The sequence below is a fragment of the Rousettus aegyptiacus genome, unplaced genomic scaffold, assembly GCF_014176215.1.
Source record: "Rousettus aegyptiacus isolate mRouAeg1 unplaced genomic scaffold, mRouAeg1.p scaffold_m13_p_14, whole genome shotgun sequence".
Classification (NCBI taxonomy): Eukaryota; Metazoa; Chordata; class Mammalia; order Chiroptera; family Pteropodidae; genus Rousettus; species Rousettus aegyptiacus.
This window is the reverse complement of record NW_023416289.1, coordinates 5151315-5159357: the sequence shown is the minus strand read 5'-3', so window position 1 is coordinate 5159357 and position 8043 is coordinate 5151315. Positions and strand designations below refer to the sequence as shown.

The window sequence follows — 8043 nt, the reverse complement described above, 5'->3', positions numbered from 1 at the left end:
GAGAATCCTTTACTGTCCAAAGTGGACGGAACTGGAAATGGGGACTGCAGAGGCGTGAGCCGGGCAGCATCGGGGGCCCTGGCAGAGGAGGAGTGGAGGAGAAAGGAGGCCGGATGCCAAGACACCAAGGGAAAGGAGCTGGGGGCCACCCCGTGAAGGCCTGGAGAGGCCGGCCCTGTGGGCTGAATGGCAACTCGACTTTTGGGTTCCCGGTGTGTCTATGATTGGCAGACACTTTAGGGTCACGGACTGTATCTGCAGCCCCTGCCAGGTGTCATGAGGTGTCATGACATGCATATACTGCCTCTTTGACGCTTCCCCAAAAATCCAGGAAATGGGGAGTCAGGGATGTTAAGCGACTTGCTGAAGGCCACCGAGCAGGTACACCATGGAGTTATCAAAGTGGTCCCCCCTTTATTAGCAGTTTTGCTTTCTGTGGCTTCAGTTACCTGCGGTCAACTATGGTCCAAAGATATTAACATTAAATGGAAAAATTCAAGAAATAAAAAATGTGTAAGTTTAAAGTTTTTAAATGGCATGTCACTCAGAGCAGCGTGATTAAATCTTGTGACTTCTGCCGGGGACAGGAATCATCCATCCCTTTGCCTAGAATATCCACAGTGTGTGTGCAACGTGCCTGTTAGTTACTTAGTGGCCATCCGAGTGACGAGAGAGAGTGAGTGAGAGAGAGAGGGAAGGAGAGAGAGGCCACATTCATATAACTCTTATTACAATATATTGTTATAATTGTTCTCTTTTATTATTAGTTATTATTATTAATCTCTTACTGTGCCTGATTTATACATTAAACTTTATCATAGGTATGTATGTATAGGGGGAAAAAACATAGTATATAGGGCTCGGTCGTATCCCCAGTCCCAGGCATCCACACGGGGTCTGGGAACATGTCCCCTGAGAATGAGGGAGACAGCTGTATGAACCCCAGCTTCCCCTCATGCTGAAACTGGTGCTTCCACAACCATTAGCTGCCTTTCCCTAAGTGAATGGTGAATTAAACTGGGCTCTTAGAACGGGATTTGCTTTTCTTCCTTTCCGCCACGATGGCCTTCCGTCTTCTACCGGCTTCTATTCTGCTCATCCTTCTAGGTCCAGCTGGAGGAAGCCCTCCCGCACCCCCTCTTTCCCATATGACCATTTTCCTAGATCAAAACACTTTACCGGGTTCTGTCTCACGGTTTGATTCTCCGCAAAGATGTCGCCTCCCCCAACAGAGTCTACGCCCCTTGAGAGCAGGACCCAGGGGGGTTGTTCCGACGTCTCGTTGGCCTCTCCATGTCCACTGTCCTTCTCAGACCTGCCCTGCATGCTGGGAAGCTGACTTCAATGGGCAAGACCAAAGCCTTCCATGCCCGCTGGTTTCAAGTTGGGTTCGGCCAGCGGGGGGCCCTGGGAGAGACCAGAGGAAGGGAGGAGAGTGAGGTTGGAGTAATTATGTCCCCAGATTCCTCTCTGCAAGGTGCCTCTGGCTGGCCACTCTCCTGCCCCTTGGGTCATAGCTGTAAGGTGACCCCCACCCCCAGCCCTCTCTGCCTTGGAGTCCAGGACGTCTTAACTGCAATTCACTAAGGTTATGAAAACCATGAAACAGCCAAAAGGAGCCTCGTACCATGTGGCTTGATAAACAGCGGTTGACAATAAGAGCAGGTACGCTCATTTGTTTGTTTGTTTGTTCGTTTGGGTGAGAAGCAGGAGAAAACAGATTTTAAATAGTCTTGAGAACTAGGACCAGATGGCACATAGGCCCTTAGGCTCCCGGCAAATGGTTTTTATTTATTTAGTTAGTTTGGATGATCTTTAAAAGTTTTAAAATTTTTTCTTAAATTAGTATACAACAAATGTGGCTTTCAAAATGTTTGGTGTACAGTTCTGTGAATTTTAGCACAGGTATAAGATGTGTGTTAACTACCACTGCACTTGGAATACAGAACACCAAAAGCCACCTTTACCTATCACAGGTGATACCACCGACCAGTTCTCCATCTTTATAGTTTTGTCTTTTTGAGAATGTCATGCAAATGAAATCAACAGTAAGTACCCTTTTGAGATGGGCTTCTTCTGCTCAACGATGTCTTTGAAATTCATTGAACCTGTTACCTCTATCAGTAGTTTACTTTTTTGTGTATATATGTGTCTGTGCAGACCTATTTCTAGACTATTCTGTTACATTGATCTGTATATCTATTCCTTAACCAATACCACCTTGCTTGATTGCTTTATACTTTATATAGTAGCTTTATAGTAAGTCTTTTTATTTTTTTTAGTAGTTTACTCTTTTATTGCTGACGAGTATTCTGTCACATGAAGTTATCACAGTGTATTTATCTGTTCCCACTTGGGTTCTTTCCTGTTTTTGATTATTAATAGAGTTTCTCTAAATACTCCTGTGCAGATTTTTGTGTGAGCATAGATTTTCATTTCCCATGGGTAATGTTATGGACCAAATGTTCCCACCCCCAAATTCCTATGTCAAAGCCCCAATTCTCAATGTGACTACATTTGGAGACAGGGCTTTTATGGAGGTTAATTAGGGTTAAATGAGGGCGTAAGGATGGGGCCTTGATCTCACTGAACTGGTATCCCTGTGAGAAGAGGAAGGGACACCAGAGGTCCCCCTCTTTGAGAGCACGGAGGAAAGGCATGGAGAAGGTGGAAGATGCCATTTATATGACATCTGCACATCAGGAAGAGAGCTCTGAGCAGGAACCAAATTTGCCGGCACCTTGATCATGCACTTCTAGACTCCAAAACCGGAGAAAAGGTCTGTCCCCCAATCCGAGATCTTTTGTTACGGCAGCCTGAGCCTGCTAATACAGGTAAATAAAGGGTTCTGTGGTGAGTGTATGTTCAGCTTTATAAGAAACTGCCAAATGGTTTTCCCCAGTGGCTGTACCATTTTGCATTCCCATCAGCAACACATGAAAGGTCCTGTTGCTTTGCAACCTCCCTAACATATGTTATTGTCAGTCTTTATTTGCGTTTTTATGTTGATATGCTTTTTTGGGTGTGCTATGTTTTCTAGGTAGTCATAGCTGAAAGGAACCAACATTTTGCCACCCCGAAGCTGCCTTTTGGGATATTGACTTTAAGCTGTTGATTAAGAAACAAAAGACTCAGAAAGAACCTTTGCCCCGCCCCCTTTTCCTGCCCACGAGATTCAGACAGAAAAACTGGCTTCAGGAAGAAGGTCTTAGGATGTCAGCCTTGGCCTAATTTGCAGTAAGTATGGTAAATAAGAGGGCTTCCGGGCAGGGGCCTGTGAGCTAGGTATACCCTTCATCCCCTTGTTTCTAAGTTGCCTAGCAAGAATTTGTCTGCCAAGTGTGTTGAGCTCTTCCCCAACTACCTGTCAATTGCCTGTTCTCACTTCTGAAACCTAACACCTCTCCCTTTCTCCTGTGTCCCAAAAATGTCCTCTATACCCAATGTTGCCTCAGTGTCTTTGGAATTTTCATACTTATGTGGACTCCCCATGTGCACATATTAAAACTGATTTTCTCCTGCTAATTTCTCTGTGAATCTGATTCGTAGCCCAGCTAGAAGAATTTAGAAAGTGGAAGGAACAGCGTTAATTCTTTTTGGTTCCCAAGTAGCTAAAGAAGCAGTGGAAAGCTGCAAATGTTTTGAGAGTGTCCTACTGCGGTCCCATCCATCTTTGGGTTCTCCATCCCCCACTTCTCTTTTCTTGTCCTTCTCCTGGCCCCATTCCGTTCCTAGGGCAACGTCCCCTGGGCTGAGCCAGCTTGTCATCTGGCCAATAACAGCCCTCGGAAGAGGCAAATCCATTCTGTAGCCGTGGGCCAGCTTCATGGGCCCTGTGCTTCATTTAATAGTCTGATGTTACCATCTCGAAATGCTTAATAATATTGGAATAAGGGGCCCACGTGTTAGTTTTGCTCTGGCCCCCCAAAATCCTGTAAAGGGTCCTGGGTGTGGGGGTTCCCAGGCAGGGCAAAGCTTCTCGCCAGGTCCACTTAGCTAAGGACCCTCATCTGTTCCCGCCTTCGCCTTCGATGCCTCTAAATGAACCCAACCCACCCTGAGGAATTTACCTGGCTCTGGGTCTCTTCCTGTCTTTTGTGCTGACTTGGGTAAAGCGCGAGGAAGCTGGGGGCTTCACCAGAGGGTTGTTGCCTAGGATCTCAACACCCAAATGAGGATTTGCCTTCATTGAGCCCCCTTCATTGGAAGGCAAATGGAATTTCCCTGTTCTACCTCGACACCCCTGAATTGTACTTTGGTGTTTATGTGGGAGAAGTGAATCAACAGTATCATAATTATCTTCCCAACTGTCAGCCCGGTGGGCAAGAAGTACATTCAAAGAAGGGTGATTTATAGGGGAGTTTTACCACACTCTTGCAGACCACCGAATGCCCAGGTGCAGAAAGAGAAACGACGTTAACCAGGGCAGTGGGGGGTGGAGTGGGAGGGGGCACGGAGGTAGGGGGCACAGAGTGGGGGCGGCTCAGTCCTGAGCTGACTGCTTGCCAGGCACGTGACTTCAGGCAACCGAGCTGACCACTGTGGGCTCAATCACCTCAACGCTAAAGCAGAATTAATGATAACTTCCTCATAGGACCGTTTTTGAGCGTGAAGAGGAGACAGCACTCCTTAGTGTCGGAGGCCACCATGCACCACCCTCCACCAGTGGACAAGGGGGTCCATGTCACCTGTGACCGCTCGGTGCATGCACGGGAAAGAATGTTTCGTGCTTCTCTGAAAAGTCTCTTCACGGCCCTGCTCCATCCTGCTCCCCTCCAGCTGCCTAGGAGCTGGGTCATGATTATCAGGCCCCTTTTTAGAGTTAGGAAAAAAAAAAACGAGGTATCAGAAAATAACACAGGAGTCAACTGTAGGGCACGGGCAGGGCTGACTTCAGTTCCACAGCCTGCAGGCTTCACTCGGGAAGCATGTGCATCAGAAATCATCCGTCCACAGCTCTGAATTCCTTTCCCCACGTGACTCAGATTAAAAGAGCAATGGGGGGCCTTCCAAGCTGATAACATCTATGAAGGTGAATGAAGACAGCCTGATGGAGACTTGAAAGAGTAAGATTACCATAGTCTTAGGGAGAGTGGCATCCAGATGACGTGGGTTCTAATCCAGGCTCTGCTATTACTTGCCTGCTAGTAACCACCTTAAATTAATCAGTCAATCTCCCTGCCTCACTGTCTCCATCTGCTAAATGAGGATTAAATAACACAAGTTACCTCTTAGGGTTGCTGGCAGGATTAAAGAAGATCATGAACACAAACTTGGCAAGGGGTAGCATCTGCTAGTTCTTTTAATTACCTACCTGTTTGAGTAACCCCTGGAGTCCACGGTCTTAGGACGCCCTGTTCTTCAGCCCTGGGTGGAGCTGGCATTGCTGGGTGGAGAATGGCCTCCAAGCTGGGGGTCTGTGAGTCCGGGAACTGGTTGTGACCCTGGACATGGTTGGTTGCGTAGTAACAGGGCTTTCTTTACGGGCAAAGAGATGGGCTAGTGTTTACAGGTAACTAGGTGGAGGGCTGCCATCTGTAAAGAAGTCAAAGGTCACACGAAAGGGAATTCTTCCCGGGGAATAAATGGGGCTCCGCGCCCGGTGCTAGCTGGGGTAGCCGGAAGCGCGGCTCTCCAGGCCCTGCCCAACCCCACGGATGGGGGGCGGGGCATTATGCAGATCGGACTTGGCGTCTCCCTGTGACCATAGAAACCGAACCAATTCTCTTTCAACTTGCTCTGAGCAAGTCAATTTAACTGGCGGCCGAGGGTCCGCGCGGCACAGACTTCCACATCCGGGAACATCCTTGGGCGCTCGGCCCTCTGCATCCCACTGAGATGGGGTGCCACTCCAGCAAGAACACCGAGGTGGTGGGGGAGCCCCAGAAACCCCAAGACCAGACCTCGGCAGAAGAGCCAAATCTAGAAGCCGGCACCGAGGTAGCAGATGGCAAAGACGCCCCAGTGAAGGACGGCAGCCCTGAGCCGAGGAGCTGAGATGCTCCTCTCTGGTCAGACGCTCACCTGCTCACCTGCTCGCCGGAACTGCCTTGGGCCCCTGAAACCTGAGCCGAGCCCCGTCCTGAGAAGCTGCAACGACGGGGAAGAGAAAGAGTTCCCTGCTTAGGGGACCCAGGCTTCGGGAGGCACCTTCCGCACCTTCAGCAGGCTTTGCTTTCTCCGTGGGGTCGCGAGGGGTCCTATGTCCCCAGCTCTCCCACGGAGCGCGCGGAAGCCGCCTTCACATCCTGGGACTTGCGCGCGGCTTCTGGGGAGTGGGCGAGCCCGGGAGCGGACTGTGCTGGCGCCGGGGACCGCCTGCCGCTGAGCCAGCGCGACTGTCCAGTGACCCCACGGGCCTCACGTCCTGCCCCGCGGAAGCTCTGCGGCCGTCGCCTCCATAGGGGTGTGTGGCTTTGCTCCCTTTCTTCTGTTCTCAGTAGCAGGTTGAATGGCCAGTGTCCCTAACGGGAAGCTCACTCCACACTGTATGCATCGCTTAATATTTAACGTGGAGAATTGCTAATGAATGATGGGACCATTCGGAATCGGACGTGACCACGTAAATGGAAGGCAAACAAGACCCTGTCAGTGGAGCAGTGAGGGCTGGTGAGAAGGAAGAAGGACCGTCGCCTGTTGCTGGTTTTTCAATCCCCAGAAAGAAAAAAAAAAAATGTCCCTCTGTTAACAGTCACGTGTTTCCTCCTATCAAAAGTCTGTCAATTTGAACCTGCTGGCATCTGAGCTATCCGTATCCAGCCTTCGAAAATATTTCTCTGTTTACTAACATGTCTGTCAACCTTGCCTTCCCCACCTCCCTGTGTGTTTTGTTTTTAATTCGACTCAGAAGCATTTTAATTGGAAATCAAACAGACATGTTTGCAAATAAATGATGACACAACACATTTGAAAGAGGGGTGTGGATCTGAGCTCAGAGGATCCGCGGGGAAGGGCGGGAGCGAGTCTGCAGACAGAAGTGAAAACAGAGGCCGCGGGTCCCTTCCCCGGTGCCAGGCCTCCTGCCGGGAACTTCACGGGAGGTCTAGTGTGACCGCCGCCACCCTCCCCCGCCCTACAGATGAGGAAGTTGAGGTGCCAAGAGGTTAAGCGACTCGCCTGAGCATGACCGGCCAGGCCCGGGGTTCTCCCTGGCAGATCTGACCCTCAGCAGTGTGCCTCCTGAGTGCATGCCCTTTACCACTGCAGAGTCCTGCTTCTGGTGTGGGGGTCTGTGCAAAGTGGGGGGCCTGTCTCTTACTCATGTGGAGCTACCTGCCTGTAGAGAAGTAGGCGACTGGTCAGCTAGGAGCCGCCTGGGCTCTGGTCAGAGATGCATCAAGGACCTTTTTTTACATTTACTCTGGTGGTGGGTGGGAAGGAGGAAAGAGGGAAAGGCTGAAACCTGCCGGAAATGACCCTTGGTTTTAGCCAGAAAACCCCGGAAATTGCATAGGATTGTTTTGAGACGACCAGACAACTGGGGTAAAGAGAAAGAAAGGACAAGCTAGTAAGCAATTTGGCCTGAAAAGTGACCACAAAAGGTTCCTTTTGCTTCAGCGGAGCCTGCTGCCTTGCATGGAAGAAGCCGGAGGGTTGGGACCAACTCAGTTGGCCCAAAGCCATGCTGTGTTCCCCGGGGCGACACAGGCCTGGGCTTGCAGCTGGGGGTCAGGAAGTTTGGGGCCTCTTTTACAGCTTACTGGGGACAGGCCAAGCTCTGGTAACTGCTTTCAGTTTTTTTCCAACAATTCTGGTTTTCTTCTTTTTCCCTCTTAATGGAAATTCACCTTGACAAACAGGACCGTGTCTGGTAAGATGCTGCTCGCGGTGTCTATCCTCAGAACTGGAAAAGGCTCTCAGCTGATGGTGAGGCTTTGAGGCCGGGGCGGGGGCTTATTTCAGGAGCTTTCAAGGGCTGGAACTCATTCTGCTTCTTACCAAATCAAGTGAAGCAGGCTCCAGGTCCTCAGCAGTTCAGAAATGATTAGTTTAAATAGGGTGGTTGGTTTTCACTTCCTTCTGGGGTGATGCAAAATGCTCATT

At 49.8% G+C, this 8043-nt stretch overlaps 1 long non-coding RNA gene across 1 annotated transcript; it reads right to left on the bottom strand.

Annotated features, from left to right (window-relative positions):
* Positions 1 to 760: 760 nt before the first annotated feature.
* LOC107509680 lies at positions 761 to 6638 on the bottom strand. Its single transcript, XR_001596614.2, has 3 exons — positions 6025 to 6638; positions 5315 to 5535; positions 761 to 1407 (listed from the first exon to the last, which is right to left on the bottom strand). It is a non-coding gene; the product is annotated as an uncharacterized LOC107509680 (long non-coding RNA).
* Between the last annotated feature and the right edge of the window lie 1405 nt (positions 6639 to 8043).